At 31.5% G+C, this 17,374-nt stretch overlaps 1 long non-coding RNA gene across 1 annotated transcript; it reads left to right on the top strand.

Annotated features, from left to right (window-relative positions):
- Nucleotides 1-12,060: 12,060 nt before the first annotated feature.
- On the top strand, nucleotides 12,061-15,760 carry LOC135149324 (uncharacterized). The gene is made up of 3 exons (XR_010287725.1): nucleotides 12,061-12,638; nucleotides 14,420-14,614; nucleotides 15,467-15,760. It is a non-coding gene; the product is annotated as an uncharacterized LOC135149324 (long non-coding RNA).
- The last annotated feature ends 1,614 nt before the right edge of the window (nucleotides 15,761-17,374 follow it).

Genomic DNA, 17,374 nt, shown 5'->3' with positions numbered 1-17,374 from the left:
TTGCTTATATTATCTCAGGACGGGAATGTGCGGTTATGGTGCTACTTGTCGATTTAACCATCCTTCTAAAATAAAGCTCAAGGTTTATATATTTATTTATTAAAATTATGCATTTTTTTTATTCCGTTGATGGTTGTTACAAATTTTGTTCCAGTGGACATGTCTAATTTCACCCTGTACAATTAGGATAAAGTATAAATGGGATTAGGAGAATTGTGAGAACAATGTATATAGCTATTTCGTATCGTGTTCTACAAATTTTATCCCACCAAACAACTTTTGTGGTTCTCCTTTGAACCAAACTCTATATATTTAAAATTTGACTACAGGTGTATAAGTCTACAAGATTAGAGAATGTTTATAATACTGGCATATTAGTCTTTGAATGTGGGTGGGCCTTCTCATTACGGATCTACTGATTCATCTGGTCTATCTTACGGAGGTGGAATTCCTGCACGGTCGTTCCCCAAAACAATATAGTTGTCTGCTCCTCATTCAGGAGGTCTGCAGACTTGCGTGCCAATTATTTATCTATGCACCATCTCTCCCTTTGGACATTCTGGTATGTAGGTTAGAGTAGTATGTTGGATGGTTGCAATGGTATTGTCCTGTTTGGCTGTTCTCTCTCTGTTTTTACTACTATATAATCAGATGTAATATTCCTAGAACTTAGTCAAACTTATATTAAGTCGTTCGTATCTCATCTATGTATGGCATTCTCCCTACTGTTTAAATGATAAGACTTGCATTTGTCAATTTTAGAGTTAAATCTTCTGCCTGATACTCTAATGCACTTCAAGAATAAAGATTATTATCATTTTTTGCTAGATGATATTTGGCCTTTAGTCCTATTGTTTGTGTTTGCAGATAATTAGTTATCTGCTAAGCTCCCACTTAGTAAAACTTTGAAAGCTATATAGAAATTTTAGACCAGTTTATGTTCCTTTCTTCTCCATGTACATATTTTTAAAACTTTGGAAGTCATATATATTCAGTTGTCTTGCTCTTAAAATAATTTTCTGGCATATTCCCTCATAGTCTCATATGTTGATGACAGGATACAATATCTGAAAATTTTGAATATAAATATATCAAAATTAGTCAAGAAAGCAACAAAATGTGGAGTCTATAGGTTCAATATTTCACATTTTATTAGATAGAAACCACTTTCATTCGTTATAAACTATATGTTTCTCTACAACTCTATATCGGTTGGTAAAATATAACTACTACTCATAGGTGTAGTAGAGCACAACTGCACATTGTTTTGTAAAATATAAAGCATAGTTAATGACCAACTATTGAACTACTCTGAGATTACTCTTCTTCTGCTAGAATAAATGGTCCACAGTGATAGCTAATGACCAGTTTTCCCGATCATTTGTGTTTATCATTATTAGTTCACTTATATTAAGGCTTGCTAGATAATATCATAATCAAGTTTGGTATGACTTCTCTAGGTACTTTCTCAGAACCAAGACATTGTTGCACATTGGCATTGTCCATTCCAAGCTACCACGACAAATAATTGTATATGAAATACTGAAATTGTAGAACATGATTGCTGGAGCAGTAGAAATGGAGGGAGGTATCTTGGTTGTATCCGCTCCAGATGGGCCAATGCCTCAAACAAAGGAACATATTCTACTTGCTCGTCAGGTTTCACGCCTTGTCTTTGATCTTCAGATTTTTGTAAAAACAAGATAATGTTTTAAATCTTTTAAGTATCCAATTTTGGTCGAATTATATAAATGATGCTGTATATAGATTAAACTTGATGCTATTATATGGAAGCCTCAGCAAATTACGAACTCTGCATACTTTGAAGTTTGAGCGGCCGAGAGAAACCTGAGTTTATAAACTTTTCTATAGTAGTTTAGTGCTTCTATTTAATTTGGAGATTTCTCACTACCGGGCAACTTGTACATGATTACAGGCAACACCAAAGGTCAGTGTAAAATCGGCGAAGGAAGAAGTAACCGAGGCCTGAAACAATGGGGAGGATAGTAGTGAGGAGAAAGAACGGAACGAGGACACAACAGCAGCACCTCGTAGGAGGACCAGGCTTGAAGATTAGAATGGATGAAAATTTGATGCCCTCTTGAGGTGGTCTATAGTTTGGCTTCTGTAAGACTCCTCCAGATATTAATAGTATTGTTGTTACTAATTTTTTGCCTTGATAACGGATATGCAGCGAGTTTTTACCCGTTAAATTTATAATGTTAAATAATGTAATGTAAATGAGATCTTATCTAATAAGATATTGTAATGGTTCCCCTCCGCCATGAAATTATTGTAAAATTTCTTGTCAAAAGTTGTTTGTTGCTGGCCAACAGGGGTTTATGCATAAGTTGAGGGGGGCATTTGGTGCACATGGGGGTGGATTAGTTGAGGATAAATTCTGCAGAGGTGTGGGCTCAGGGGGCATTCATATGTGGTGTTTTTATTCCAATATATGTGGAATTGTTATTTCTTAAAGTAGTCTGCAGGTAAGGTGTAGTACAGTAAGATCAAAGCTTGATTTGTTTATTTGGTGAGGGTTTTACAGAAGGGCTTTGGGTCTGCTAATGCAGGGTTTTTAAAATGTGGAAATTTCTGTGTTGCTTCCTAAGAAATTTGCTTGTAAGGTCTGATCTCGAAGATTGTTGTTTGTCTAAGTGGTGAGGTTGTTTTGAGGTTTTAAATTTCAGAGGCATTATTTTCTGGTTACACAGATTGATTTGTAATTTTCCTCTGCGTAATATTTGTGCTTGTGAGTTGGAATTGTTTGTGAGTAGGTTTCATTCGAAGTTGGCCTTCTCTGGGTGCAGTTTGTGCTGGTTTATTATTTTATTATCTTGCTCCTGGTTTGTGGCAATTTCTAATAGGATTTGTTTTATAATTTTCTATTCCACGTAAGTTTGCTTGGACTTTTATTATTTTATAGATTTTCATTATGTTTATTTATTGGAGTGTGTTTGGAGAAATCTTGTATTTGGGCATGAGAGCTCTTTTATCTTATATTTTTTTTTGTTTAAATTTATAAAATTCGTATAAGGTGCGGTCCTCAATCATCAAAAAGAAAATACAATTCTAAAATAAGAACATATTTGTTGTGTTTGGAAAAGGTAAATGACACTATACTATATGGTATGGAGGAAGCTAACGCTCAAAAAACAAATTATCTCTCGATTTACATTGAAAATTTGTAATAAATTAAATTAGAGCATGCCCGTGCCTCGCACGGGCTATAAAGCTAGTTAAATATTAATAATCCAAATGCCATGAAGATAATATTAAATATTAGGATCATTTAGAGGGCAATACAAGTCAGAAACATTTTCTTTCCATCCCACCACTCACACCTCTTTTCCACACTAGGGGTCTGCTTGCATTTAACTAATTTATCACAGAGCAACGAGACTTATAAATATGAGCAATCTCAACTAATATATTCCTGCTGCTACCCAGCTCATATGTTTAAAGCCAGCAAAGATATAATTGACTTCTTAGTAGATGTATCACAGAAGCCTGCTGATCATTTTACCACCATAAAGAATACAGTATACAGGTCTCCTGGAAAAACTAGTAAGGATATTAAGACTCAAGACCCTATCAAGATTCTATGAAACACTAGCCACAATTGCAAACTTTAGAATGGTATATTGAAGAGATAACAGAAACTTGCTAAATTAGTTTGCAGAATTATCTTGAAGAGCTGTATATTTTAACTTAGTGATCATGACTTTTGAGACTAGAACCCAGAAGCACGCATTGATCTGATCAATGATGCACACCCGACCTTTTTTGTTCACCTCAACCACTTGAGAATTCCCTCTGTTTTTCCTTCGACCTTACTTTATACCTCAACAAGTGTATGCAGAAAACTGCTGACATGTGAAAATATCTACTGAAGTTTTCATTCCCTTGTATAAAGGAAGCCAGAACTGAAAAGAGCTAATGAAGTAGCAGTTCAAAATTCAAATTATGGAATGCGCTTCCCATTCCTGTTTACCAAGCCCATAACCCCCCCATCCAAACAGCCCCTCAGTCTTTCTGCAATAAAATCAAGTCGTCGAGTTAGACAATATCTGTGTGATTTTGTTCCAATTTTAAATACAAGCTTATTGATAATATAGCATTTTCAACAAATTTGTTAGTTTTATAGGGGCCGTTTGGGTGAGCTTAAAATAAGTGCTTCTTGCTTAAAATAAAACAGTAAAGTAGAAGTTAGAAGCAAGTTAAAACTTATAAGTGATTAAAGTGTTTGGGAAATAAGTAGAAGTCCTGAAACAAAAGTAGCATTCCTAACTTTTTATAAGTGCTTCTTGACTTTTTTCACAAACGGTACAAATAAGTGCTTTTAACTTATAAAAGAAGTTGGGCTTAAAAGCCGTAAACAAACACCCGCATAGTTTCATGAAAGACGTAACTCAAGTATCCCAGAGCCTAAAGTGAGTGATACTTTTCTGTCCGTTGAACTTCTAACTAAAAATTTATTTGCAAGGGACTTGAGCAATAATTCTTTCGATCCGTCAGATGTTAATCCAACATGGCTTTTAAACCTCCAGAAGTTGACCACATTGTACAATCTCCCTCCTAGCTCCTAACATACGTTCACACCGTTTTCCTGGGATTTTTTGTTTTGCATATTTCTGGTGTGGAATTTTTATGTAATATGATTTTATTCGATATGGATAAATTGATATGACAGATATACTGATTATAATTGTATTTTGGAAATTATATACTCATGAGTTTGAAATCTTGAATACATCCTCGTACTCGTTGCATACGTGTGAAATATGTAAAATATGTTAGTTTAATGTGCAGATTAATAGAGAATTCGAACTTAGAACTTGACATCATTACATTACCCTTAAATCCTTGAGATTCTTTCTAAGTCGATCAAATTTCATATAAACATGGCAAAGAAAAACAAAACTAACAAAAGCAGGGTGAAGCAGTAAAGCTGAATGTCACACTGACATATTTCTTTTATATACACTTAATGGCAAAATAGGTACAAGTAATGACAACAGTAGCGGTTAAAAGAGGAGCTTGGTAGAATTTAGTCTTGTCTACATGTTGCATCTCCAACTCCTCGGTACTAATCACCGATAACTCCAGTTGCTACTTGTCATTTATGTGGTGAAGTAGCTGGTTATTTATAAAAATTCTAAGAGCAAGTCCAACGGTGTCCTACTTGGAGACCTAAAGATAATATAAAAAATTATGTCCTAGTAGTTTAGGACATATTCTACTAACTTCCACTTCAACAATATGCCTTATTTTCACTATATGTTTAATTTTTATTATTAAAAGTTCACTTTCATCCTTAAAACATAATATAAAATAGAGAGAGAAAGAGAGTGTTGGTAAGAATTTATTATAAAATATGGGATAAGGTAAGGAGAGAGAGTGCCTCAAAAATAGGGCTTCAATAGGTTGTCCTAGATATATAGGGCATCACTAGGACATTGTTGGATCAAGTTTTTTCATCAAATGCCTTGTATTATGACTTAGGACACTAAATAGGGCAGCTGTTGGACTTGCTCTAAGGAGATGCTTTTCTAGTTGTTGTGACCACCTGCTGTCTAGTTCCGCCCCTGTAGGTAAGCACGTATGGCAAATCCGCCAAAATTTGGAGGCAATGTCAGAGGTGGTTCTGACGGAGATGGAGTGGGAGTAAGATACTTTCCAGAAGGAAAAACCACACCTCCTTTTCTGCAACACGGAGTCACCATATCGAGAGATCCAGATCTGCCTCCCCCTTTTATCTCCGGTATTGACAATAGAAGGACCAACACTATAATTGTTTCTCCTATTTGTCTAGCCATTATTTTTTTGTGAAGTTCGAAATCTTGTGCCTATTGAGGGTTGCTCACATCATCTATTTATATAGCAGAGGATCACTATCTTCACTTGACATAACCATATTGTCCTTATCTTGCATGTTAACTTTAATAAACCATGGATCTCTTTCACAAGTAATGCTGCTTTAGATTTCCCAGTAGTACTAACTAATCTTGAGACCCTTGTTTCAATTTTGTACTGTCAAACTAACAAGTGATGTGCCCTCAAAATGTTTTTGTATATTGTTCTAGTTTGGCAGCGACGAGAAGCCAGCATAAGAGACAAAATTAATAGGTAAACAATATGTTTCCTTGATGGGGATATGATATTATAAATACATAATATTTGTTACAGAAATACACAAACCTAAAATCTGGTTGACAATTGTTTCAGACTCGAGGATTTTTGGTAACATCCTACTGGCAATTTTTTTGGCTTTTATTGGAACACAGTGTAGCCTTGTACATTTGCATCAGAATTTAGATTAATGTCCAACAATCTTGACACTATTTAGTTATAGAAAGACATGATCTTTGGATACACCAGATAAAGACAGGATCCTCTAAAGTTATATGCAACGCCATTTCAATGCGTCTGTCACGTAGGTTTATATGTTGTGTACGTACTGTGTTCCTATGCTCAACTTCTTTGTTGTATTTCATTTTTATTTTCAGTAATTATTTTGGATTTGAAATTTCGAGAATATTAACCAGGATTATGTTAAGTGAGAGTTCACTCGTAATCTTGTATGTTTTTCTAAGTAAAGACGAATTTTGTTAATCCCAATAATTCAACAAACAGTCTTCACCAAATATTTAGGAATGGACATAAAAACATTATGATAATCAATATATATCAATATATATATATAAAGGAGGATGCGGACGTCTCTAGAATTGCTCGATTCAGTCTTCTGATTTTTCTTAAATTTCGGAGAAAATATAGTTATAATTCAAAAAATCATGTTCAAGAATTCTAAAAGTAATACAATTCTTTTCTTATTGAGTTCCAAATGTAATACAATTCTAAAAAATCATATTGAAGAATTCTAAAGGTAATATAATTCTTTTCTTATTGGATAGAAAATATAATCATAACTTAAAAAATAGGTTTAAGAATTCTAAAGCTAATACAATTCTTTTCTTATTGAGTTCCAAATGTAATACAATTCTAAAAAATCATATTGAAGAATTCTAAAGGTAATATAATTTTTTTCTTATTGGATAGAAAATATAATCATAACTTAAAAAATCAGGTTCAAAAATTCTAAAGCTAATACAATTCTTTTCTTATTGGATTCCAGAGATAATACAATTTATATATCTAAAAATTAATTTTCTTAATTTTAAAATAGAAAACAAAATTAAGAATTGTTCGAATATCGTGAAGGCTGAGATATCAACCTTCAAAAAGAGGCTGAAGTACGTTTTTGTCTTCACAAGCAGCATAAACAATTGTAATGCCAAGGAAACAACTGTTTTTTTATGAACACAGTTCGTCAGGCTTTAAGTTCAATGCTATAAAAGATTTCACTATCCACGGAGTACACTCCTAAGAACATCTCCAAACAAAAGGCGCAAGATTTCTTTGTGTAAATTAATCTTCAATCTTATCTTCGTGAGAATGTTAGTTTGGACTTTGCGGTAAAATTATGATTCAAAAAATCAGGTTCAAGGATTCAAAAAGATTGTAATACAATTTATATATCAAAAAAATAATATTCTTAAATTTAATATAGAAAATATTATTAAGAATTGTTCAATTTCGTCTTATAATTTCTTTAAATTTCAAATTGAAAATAAAATTATCATCTAAAAATTAGGTTCAAGTATTATAAAGATGAAAAGATTGTAAAGATAATACAATTCTTTTTCTTATTTGGGAATGATAAAAGGAATAGGATTTTATTTATTCAAAATAGGTGACGTGGAATTGTTCAAACTAATATCTAAATTATAATATTTTGTTATTAGTATTGTGTTTGATAAGAGAGAGACTCAAACTAATTTTGATATATTATAATATTTAATTTTGTCATAAAATTAATAATTATGGGTCAATGTTGTCTTTGACGGGTGGGCGGTTCAAACTAATTTTATTATTAGCATTGTGTTTGACGGGATGACCACTTAAACAAGTTTTTATACTAATCGTAATATTTTTTTATTAGTGATATGTTTAACCGGAAGATGACTCAACATAATTTTTATAATTTTTATTCTCTTATAATACTAATTCGTATCAAAATTTATAACGCCGCCGCGAAGCGCGACTTTATTCACTATAATCCAAAAAATCAAGTTCAAGAATTCTAAAAGTAATACAATTATTTTCTTATTGAATTCTAAATATGATAAAATTCTTTTCTTATTTAGTAATTCTAAAAGAAATATGATTATATTTATTTAAAATAGCAATAATAGATAAAAAATAATTTATATTTAAAATTTGTAAGGTAATATGTACAATTCTTATTTTCTATAAGATATAAGATATATAAAATTATTATTATTATTTTCATTTTCGATTTAGTCTTATAATTTTCTTAAATTTCGAATAGAAAATAAAGGATTGTAAAGATAATAATCATTAAAAAAACTCATAGCAAAAAAATTAGAAACATAAAAGAATAATAATTTTTAACTAATAAATAGGAATAAAAAATAAAAATAAATAACAAATAAAATAATATATATAAAACAGGTTTCATATATTGATTTTTTTATTTTTTTTAACGTAATTGATTTTATGTTAATGTAAATAATTCTTGATTAGTATTGTGTTTGACGGGCACGGGAGGCGGCCCAAACTATTTTTTATCTAAATAATAATAAATTTTCTATTAGTATTATGTTTGACGTGAAAGTAGCTAAAATAATTTTTTATCTATGTTATAATATTATTATTTTTTGTTAAAATGGGACCACAGTTTAAAATACTTTTTATCCAATTATAATCTTTAATTTTATCATAATTAGAATAATTTTTATTACTATTGTGTTTGACAGTAAGGCGACTCAAACTAATATCTAAATTATTATGTTTTCTTATTAATATTGTGTTTGACAAGGTAGCGGCTCAAACTAATTTCGATCTAAATTATAATATTTAATTTTATCATAAAAATAATAATTATGGATTAATATTGTTTTTGACGGGAGGATGTTCGAACTAATTTTATTATTAATATTGTGTTTGACAGAATGACCACTTAAAAATTTTTTATGCCAATTATAATATTTTTTATTTGTGATATGTTTAACGGGAAGATGACTCAAAATAATTTTTATGCTATTATAATACGGATTCATATCAAAATTTATCACGCCGCCGCGAAGCGCGGCTTTTTTAACTATATATATATAAAGGAGGATGCGGGGCGTCTCTAGAATCGTTCGATTCGGTCTTCTGATTTTTTTTAAATTTTGGAGAAAAAATATAGTTATAATTCAAAAAATTATGCCTAAGAATTCTAGAGATAATCCAATTCTTTTTTTTATTGGATTCTAAAGATGATACCATTCTCTTCTTATTTAAGAATTTTAAAAGGAGTGAAATTATATTTATTCAAACTAACAATCATAGATAAAACATAATTTAAAATCTTATTATATTCAACGTCTCTAGAATCCTTCTATTCAGTCTTCTGATTTTTCTTAAATTTCGGAGAAAAAATATAGTTATAATTCAAAAAATTATGCCTAAGAATTCTAAAGCTAATCCAATTCTTTTTTTTATTGGATTCTAAAGATGATACCATTCTCTTCTTATTTAAGAATTTTAAAAGGAGTGAAATTATATTTATTCAAACTAACAATCATAGATAAAACATAATTTAAAATCTTATTATATTCAAAATAACAATCATAGAACAAATATTTTTAAAAAAACTGATGCGAGCGTCTCTAGAATCCTTCTATTCAGTTTTCTGTTTTTTCTTAAATTTCGGAGAAAAAATATAGTTATAATTCAAAAAATTATGCCTAAGAATTCTAAAGCTAATCCAATTCCTTTTTTTATTGGATTCTAAAGATGATACCATTCTCTTCTTAATTAGGAATTTTAAAAGGAGTGAAATTATATTTATTCAAACTAACAATCATAGATAAAACATAATTTAAAATCTTATTATATTCAAAATAACAATCATAGAACAAATATTTTTAAAAAAACAATTCTTCTAATTTTTTATTAATGATATGTTTTACAGGAACATGGCTCAAAATAACTTTTATGCAATTATAATATTAATTCGTATCAAAATTTCTAAAAAAGATTCTAGATTAGTATTGTGTTTGAGGGGAGGGCGGCCCAAATTAATATTTATCAATTTCTATCCAATTATAATCTTTAATTTTATCATAATTAGAATAATTATAGTGATAATTATCATAATTTTATGATAAAATTAGATATTTTTATCATTATATTAGTATTGTATTTGACAGGATGACTCAAAATATTTTTTATACTATTATAATACTGATTAATATCAAAATTTATCACGCCGCCGCAAAGCGCGGCTTTTTTCACTAGTTAACTAATTAATAAAATAATCTAGCAAGCTTACGTGCTACACTATCAGCTTGATTCTTAACAAACATGAAGAATCCTGCATTGAACATTGCACCACCAGGAGTTGTTACGTTTAATAAGAATTGTAATATTATATTGAATAAATATTAATACTATTGTAGCACCTACCTATATGCTCAATATAGTTTTATTTTTATTGTGTTCAAATTTGAGTTTAACTGCACATGAGCACACACTAGACAAACTTTTTGATATAAACTAATTATAAATATATATTGAGATCCGGATCCAAACCGCATATGAGTTTTCAATTTTTTAACTTGATAATTTAAGATCCACCAAATATAATTAATGCATATATCAATGAATAAATTGTATTTTATGATAATTAAAACTTATAAAACATATTAAGAAATTATTATGACTATTTACTTAAAACTTTAGTGGATTAATATTAATAAGAACCATACATCATGTTCAAATATTCATGTAACATCATTTTGTAAAAATTAATATAGAACTGAATTTATGCTTATATCTAGGATCATATTTTATATGTATTTATTTTTTTCACTAGATTTGAAATTTATATACAAATATGAGATGGTTCTAATCTTTTTCGTAAACTAGGAATCCTTGCCCGCTTCTACGCACGCGGGGTAGAAATCCATTGTAATCCTTAAGAATGCTAACTCTCAACTCTATAAGTTTCCATTCCCAAACTGGAATGCATGGGATTCTGCTCACTGGAGATCTTGATGTCTTGATGCTTCAATGCCAAACTTACAAATAGCATGCTTAACAGAACATTATAGTATTTTACGCACCATTGGTTCTACATGAATTACTAAACTGTATAGGGAATGCAGTTACAATGTAAAATTATATTCTACTCAAGCTAAATATAAAAAAATTGAAAACATGTTGGATGATATAGTAAAAAATATTTAAACATACATACCATAAACAACTCTGTAAAGCATGCATTGCATCGAACAGTAAGCACAGTTCGTTTGCAAAATATGGTAATCTGTAATATTATGGTCATATATGTCAACTTCATCTTCCGATTGTGATACAACCTTGCCGCATAGAGAAATCCTTACGTCCCGTTGATTTGGAAACCAAGCTGAATGTAATGACCCGGATTTTTAAAAAAATATTTTTATTAGTATTAAGAGTGATTTTCTTCAAAGAAGGAATAAGATTTAATATTTTATTCCAATTTAAAGAATTTTCAAGGTTTTATACTTAAACCCGGGTTATTGTGTTATTAATAAATAATTGTATTTTCAAAACGGATTTTCGTATATTATTTTGAAAATTCTGTATGAATATTATGTGAATATATGTGTTATGTGATTAAGTGGTATTGGTGAATTTGTTTGTTAATTAATTATGGTTAATTATGAGTATTATATGATTAATATATGAATTTTTGTGAATTTTGGGTTATCTAGTTTATTGAGCTGAATGCTCGTATGTGTTCGTATTTGAGAGATTTCAATTTCTATATGCTCAGGAGAAAATATAGTTTATTTGGATATTTTCATATCGATTTATGGAATGTTAGATAATGTTATAATCGATTTATGGATTTAATTGTGTATATTTATATTTAATTATTAATTATTTGACTTCCGTAAAACCGTCCACTCGTAACGGTGTGCCAAATTTTCTTCCCGGAAGTTTCAACAAAACTGACCTTTAGCCTAATTTGAATATTCCGGACATTTTTCGTGTTTTGACTTTTTCGATCCGGAGTACGGTTTTCCCCGGAGTCGGTCCGGCGGAGTTTTTCGGGTATTGTAATTGTTGATAATTATCCAGTTTGTCTCGATAAACGTGAAACGAGATATTTTCTTCATCCTTATCTTGTCATAATTGCCATGGGACCCGCAGACCAATAATTGAGTTAAAAAGCCCCGTTTTGATGATTATCTCGAAAACCAGTATCGATTGGACCCCGCTTTATTAATATAAAGCTACTAAATATGTATTTTCATGTCATAAACGATCCAAAGGGGTACCAATTATTTGTAAATATAAATATATCTTTCTAGAGCTTATTTTCACCGTAGAAATCATTTCACCAGTTTCTCTGCACGAATACCGAGAGAAACCGAGCGGTGTTCTTCGTGTTCTTCATAATCAAACGTGGATTTGAAGGCGTTATTGGAGTCAGAATCAAGCGTGCGAATAGTCAAATCGAAGATATCGAAGAGTAGAACCCAGATCAATCATCAAAAACAACATGAGATTCACAGGTAGGGAGTAATTGAAGGTTTAAAATTCGAAGTACTATGATTTGAATAGTGAATTTTTGCAAACGATGTTGTTTGATTGTTTTGATGATTCCATGTTGTAGAGCATCTTCTGCCATTCGTTTTCATATATCATATGTTAGATTTTGAGTCCAGTAACATGCTCAAATATGTGTTTGATTCTTCGAAATTGTAAACTAGGGTTCTTGAGCGAGTTTGAATGTTTCAAATTGGGTTTGGGGGTTTCTTATCCTGTAAATCTGGGCTGTTTTTGTTGGAATCATCGTGTAGAGCTTGAAGAGGGGAATCGTTTGATGATAAGAAGGTGTGTGGAGGAAGCCAGGAGCGTCCCCGCCGGAGCTGCGAAGCTAGCCGGCGGTGAGCCCTGTTCTTCATCGTTTTCCGGCCATAATCGGCCGCCTTTAATGATTTTGAGTGTATATATGTGATGCTAGGAGTGTGTGTAACTGGTCTGGAGGTTCTGGGGTCGAACGGCGGTCTGCAACGCCGTTTCCGGCGAGTCGGGGCGCCGGCGGTATCAAATTACCGTTTGGTACCCTGGCTTTTGGAAACAGTGAAGTTTTAGTATTCTCGTTTCTGTTTTAGCAAGACAGACCCTAAACTTTTCAGAGTTTACACTTTAAACCCTGGACAAAACTTTCAAAAGTTTACACTTTAAACCTTTTGAATTTAATTGTCAAAAATTGTTTTATTTAATTATTTTAAATTCCAAAAATAGTTTTTAATTATTTATTTATTCAAAAATAAATCTAAATTAGTTTATTAATTACTTTTAATTAGTAATTAATTATTTTAATTGGTCAATTAATTTAAATATTAATTGATTAATTATTTTAATTAATTATTAATTGATTTTAATTAATTAATTAATTGGATTTAATTATCCTTTTTGATTTAAAAATTTCGAAAAATAGTTTCGAGCTTTAAAATATTTTTCCAAATTATGTTCAAGGCTCGACAACTGTTTATGAATGATTTCAAGTCCAATTTCAAGTATTTGGGACTTGATTATTTATCTGAAAAGTGATTCTTTTATCGATTTTAATTCCGAAAAATGTTTAAAAATTCCAGAAAATTCCCGAAAAATCATTTTTGACCCAAGAATTGATTTGACATCAATTGGGGTGGGAAACCTTATGTGCTATATGAAGATTACTACCTATTTGATGTGTTATGTGTCGATAGAGAGTGAGAAAACGGTTTTGAACATATCTTTTGATATGTACGTCGGAATCAAGTGAAACGAAAGAGAGATGGAAGCTTATAAAGTCTATTTTAATATGACATAATAATATGATGGAGTCGAGAATGTGAATAATTGTTGTTAAAGGTGCCGAAGGTGATTATATGTTATTGGATTGTTATTAATTGATGACTACGTGATATATATGTTTATTCTTGATATTATATACATGATAAATGATTTGGATGACATAGTGTCGTGAGTTGATTGATATTGGATAAGAGGATATGGATTATAATGATTGGATTTGGTTGGTTGATTGTTGATTGAGATAGGATAACAGGTGGATAGTCTAATAAATAGACGAGATGATGTCGGATTTTCGATAGGATTCATATGATAAATGATTGGTAATATGTTATGTGGAATATGACTTGACTATATGGTAGAGTCAAAGCATGATTACGTGTTAAGTGATATGTGATAAGTTTAAAGGGGTATATAAGTAGGTATCGATATACGTGATATGTATATGCGATATATTGTTTAGTGACTATGGTATTATCTTATTCTCGTAAAGGATTTGGACGAGACGTGTATGCTCGAAGACGTCAGAAAGTCGGAATGGTATTGCAAAGCGAATAAGGGATGAATCGAGTAAGAGAAGTGGTGTGGCGAATAGGGTATAGCCAGAGATGGTTTAGAGACTATGATATGCATAGAGTATGAAGGTGGAAAGATGAGAATGAGCTGTGAGACGGGAGTCAGATTTAAGGCAAGTATCCTGAACCCTTCTTTTGGATATCTTGCGATTATTCTGATCCATTCTTTTCGTATGTGTTGCAAATATTCGTTCCTCTCTTTTCATATTTGACAGTGTAAATATTTTATCCATCCTTTTCTAAACCTCAAAAATTCAGATAATTCCAGTTTTACAAATTAATTCGAAGTTCAGATTGTCATTGAAGCATGTGTTGCTCAGTGATAGTTAGAGCTTTGAATGAATTGGGATCTTCTTGATTATTCAAACCGCCATTGTCATGCTGGTTAGCAGGCTGAATTCAGTTGCTTAGCCGATAATGGAGGATACTGAATAGTTAAGGATTTCCTGAACTATGATTTATGGAAGGATGGACTCTGGTTTATGAAAAGTTGATTATCAAAGTTTGATTTGGAATTATTCTATCATTGATATTGATTGTGTTTATGTTTTGTTGTTATACGTTGACCTGTTATTGAATTATAGAATTGGATTATTGTTTTTATATAAACCTGTGGACCAGATTCGTGGTCATGTTAGGCCAATGAGTGCCTTGGATCCAGTGATAGAGCATGGCGGGGCCTGCTCGGGGTTAGTGCGGAACTGATCAGCTGCCTAACCTTGGTTTTAATTAAAATGTGATAGTCCAATTCAATAATTCTTTTGGAAAAATTGAATTCCTCAGTATTCAATTGCTGCAAGGTATTGTGATTTTCTTATACAATACCTAAACTCGTGAACTCAGGTTGAATCCTTTTATATCTTGAACTCTTGAACTTCTGTTATATCATTTCAGAATTATCACTGTTTATTACTACTTGCGGAGCATTGTTGCTCACCCTTGCTATTCCTTTCTAACCATTTCAGAAAGGCTTAAAGATGAGATGATTGATTGAGATTGTGAGTAAGGCCAATGCTAGGCGAGGAGACAGAGTTGAGGATCCAGTGGTCGAAGAGTGTTCAGGAAAGTTGATGAGGCTGGTGCAAGCTGGAATAGTTGACAGTGATTCTTCTTATCGAAGATGATCTGATTTGGTAAGAGATGTTGTGTAATAATAGTGGTAGATTCTAATTTCAATACTGTAACCTGGATGCGATCCTGTTGTTTTGGGGGGTTTAAATGTTCTCTTTTAAATCTTTTATTTAACGTCTTTCAAATCTTTTATTAAATGTTTTCAAGTTTTAAATCTTTTGGATTTTCATTATCTTTAAAAAAAAAAAAAAAAATACAGGTTTTCAAGGGTGTTTTTAAAAGGTTTTGTGTGGTGACGTCAGAATCCAGGCCCCCGGATTCCTGGACTGTCACAGTTGGTATCAGAGCAACAGGTTATAAGTATTTGAAATTAGAATATAGATCCTAGTTATAGGTTTTCTAGAGAAGAATGTGGTGTAACCTCACATAGAGGTATGGTCGGACTATTTAGGAATAGTCTAGAAATGTGAGTGAAGCATAGAGTTTAGTTAGATGATCAAGTTAAGTGGGGATATTTAAAGAGATTAGGATTCTTAAGTTTAGACGTATGATTTCTAGTATGTTGATTAATTGAGATAGTGAATTGTGGAAAAGGTCAGTATTAGACCTATATAGAAGAGTTTGATAGTAAATGATTGAGTTGAGAATGGTGAAAATGCAGAGTTCAGAGTATTCTGACTATACTGCATAGTTAAAAATGGTCTATGGTATTGATTTGAGAATGATAAAGATGCATGGTTCATAGTATGTTGACCATGTCAGATATTTGGAAAAGGTATATTGTTTTAGTGAGATGTGAAGAGTTACTGTAAGATATGAGTTGTACTGAATTAGAAGGAGAGATTTGTAGATAGAGGTTGATAGATGAGAAGTGCATGATAGAGAGTATGTGGAATTGAGTCCAGTTATTAGAGATGATGTCTACGAGTCAATTAGAACGTTAGTCCTCGACGACAACGCTTCAAGTTAATCGGGATTTCAAATGGCATCAAGGTGGGCCCATAACCCACAGGTTGATGATCCAGACAATCGAAGATACGTTACGTGTTTGTGCTATGGATTTCAAAGGCAACTGGGATAAAGAAGAAGAATGTAAACTACTTGGGCCAGAGTTATTACGGACGATAACGTCTACGATGACATCTTACGAGACTATTACGAGTCAAATCGATTGATTGTCGAGAACGTTGAAAGGATAACATAAATTGAATAACGATTTCGTAAAGTAGAGTGGGAATTTGAGAAGACCTTGGCAATATCTCTCTTCAACTAAAAATTCTTTTGATTGTTTTCTCATCAGTGAGATATTATCATGATATCTTTTCTATAAAAGTTTTGATAAATGAGATCTTCAATTTCTCAAATTCTAAGATGATAATGATATTGATTATTGGTGTGAGTTAGTATTGAATCGGTGTATGATAAAGGCGTGTTTATGAAGAGACAGTGGAATTCCTTGATATTCTTTCATCATCCTTGATATTCCTTGATGTTCTTTGATATTCTCGAGATTCTTTGACATTCGTTGATATTCCTTGACCTTTCTTCAATTTGATTGGGATGAACAACCCTATGTATAGGGGACACAAGGTATACCTGTCTGTGTGATAGGAGTTGGATGGGACGCCATCACTTGTGTGTGTTGTGATTACAAGAAGGTTAACAACCTTTAGTAGTGTCTAATATGGACACGCAACATTAAGTTCATTTGATCGTATTGATCTCCCAGTCATTCTTGTATTCCAATGTCACCTATTTTGAAAACATCTTGTTCTATTCGAAAATTCCCAAAGATCGATTCT

Source organism: Daucus carota, chromosome 9, assembly GCF_001625215.2.
Source record: "Daucus carota subsp. sativus chromosome 9, DH1 v3.0, whole genome shotgun sequence".
Taxonomy (NCBI): Eukaryota; Viridiplantae; Streptophyta; class Magnoliopsida; order Apiales; family Apiaceae; genus Daucus; species Daucus carota.
The sequence above is the reverse complement of the archived record's forward strand: the minus strand, read 5'-3'. Positions and strand labels throughout refer to the sequence as shown.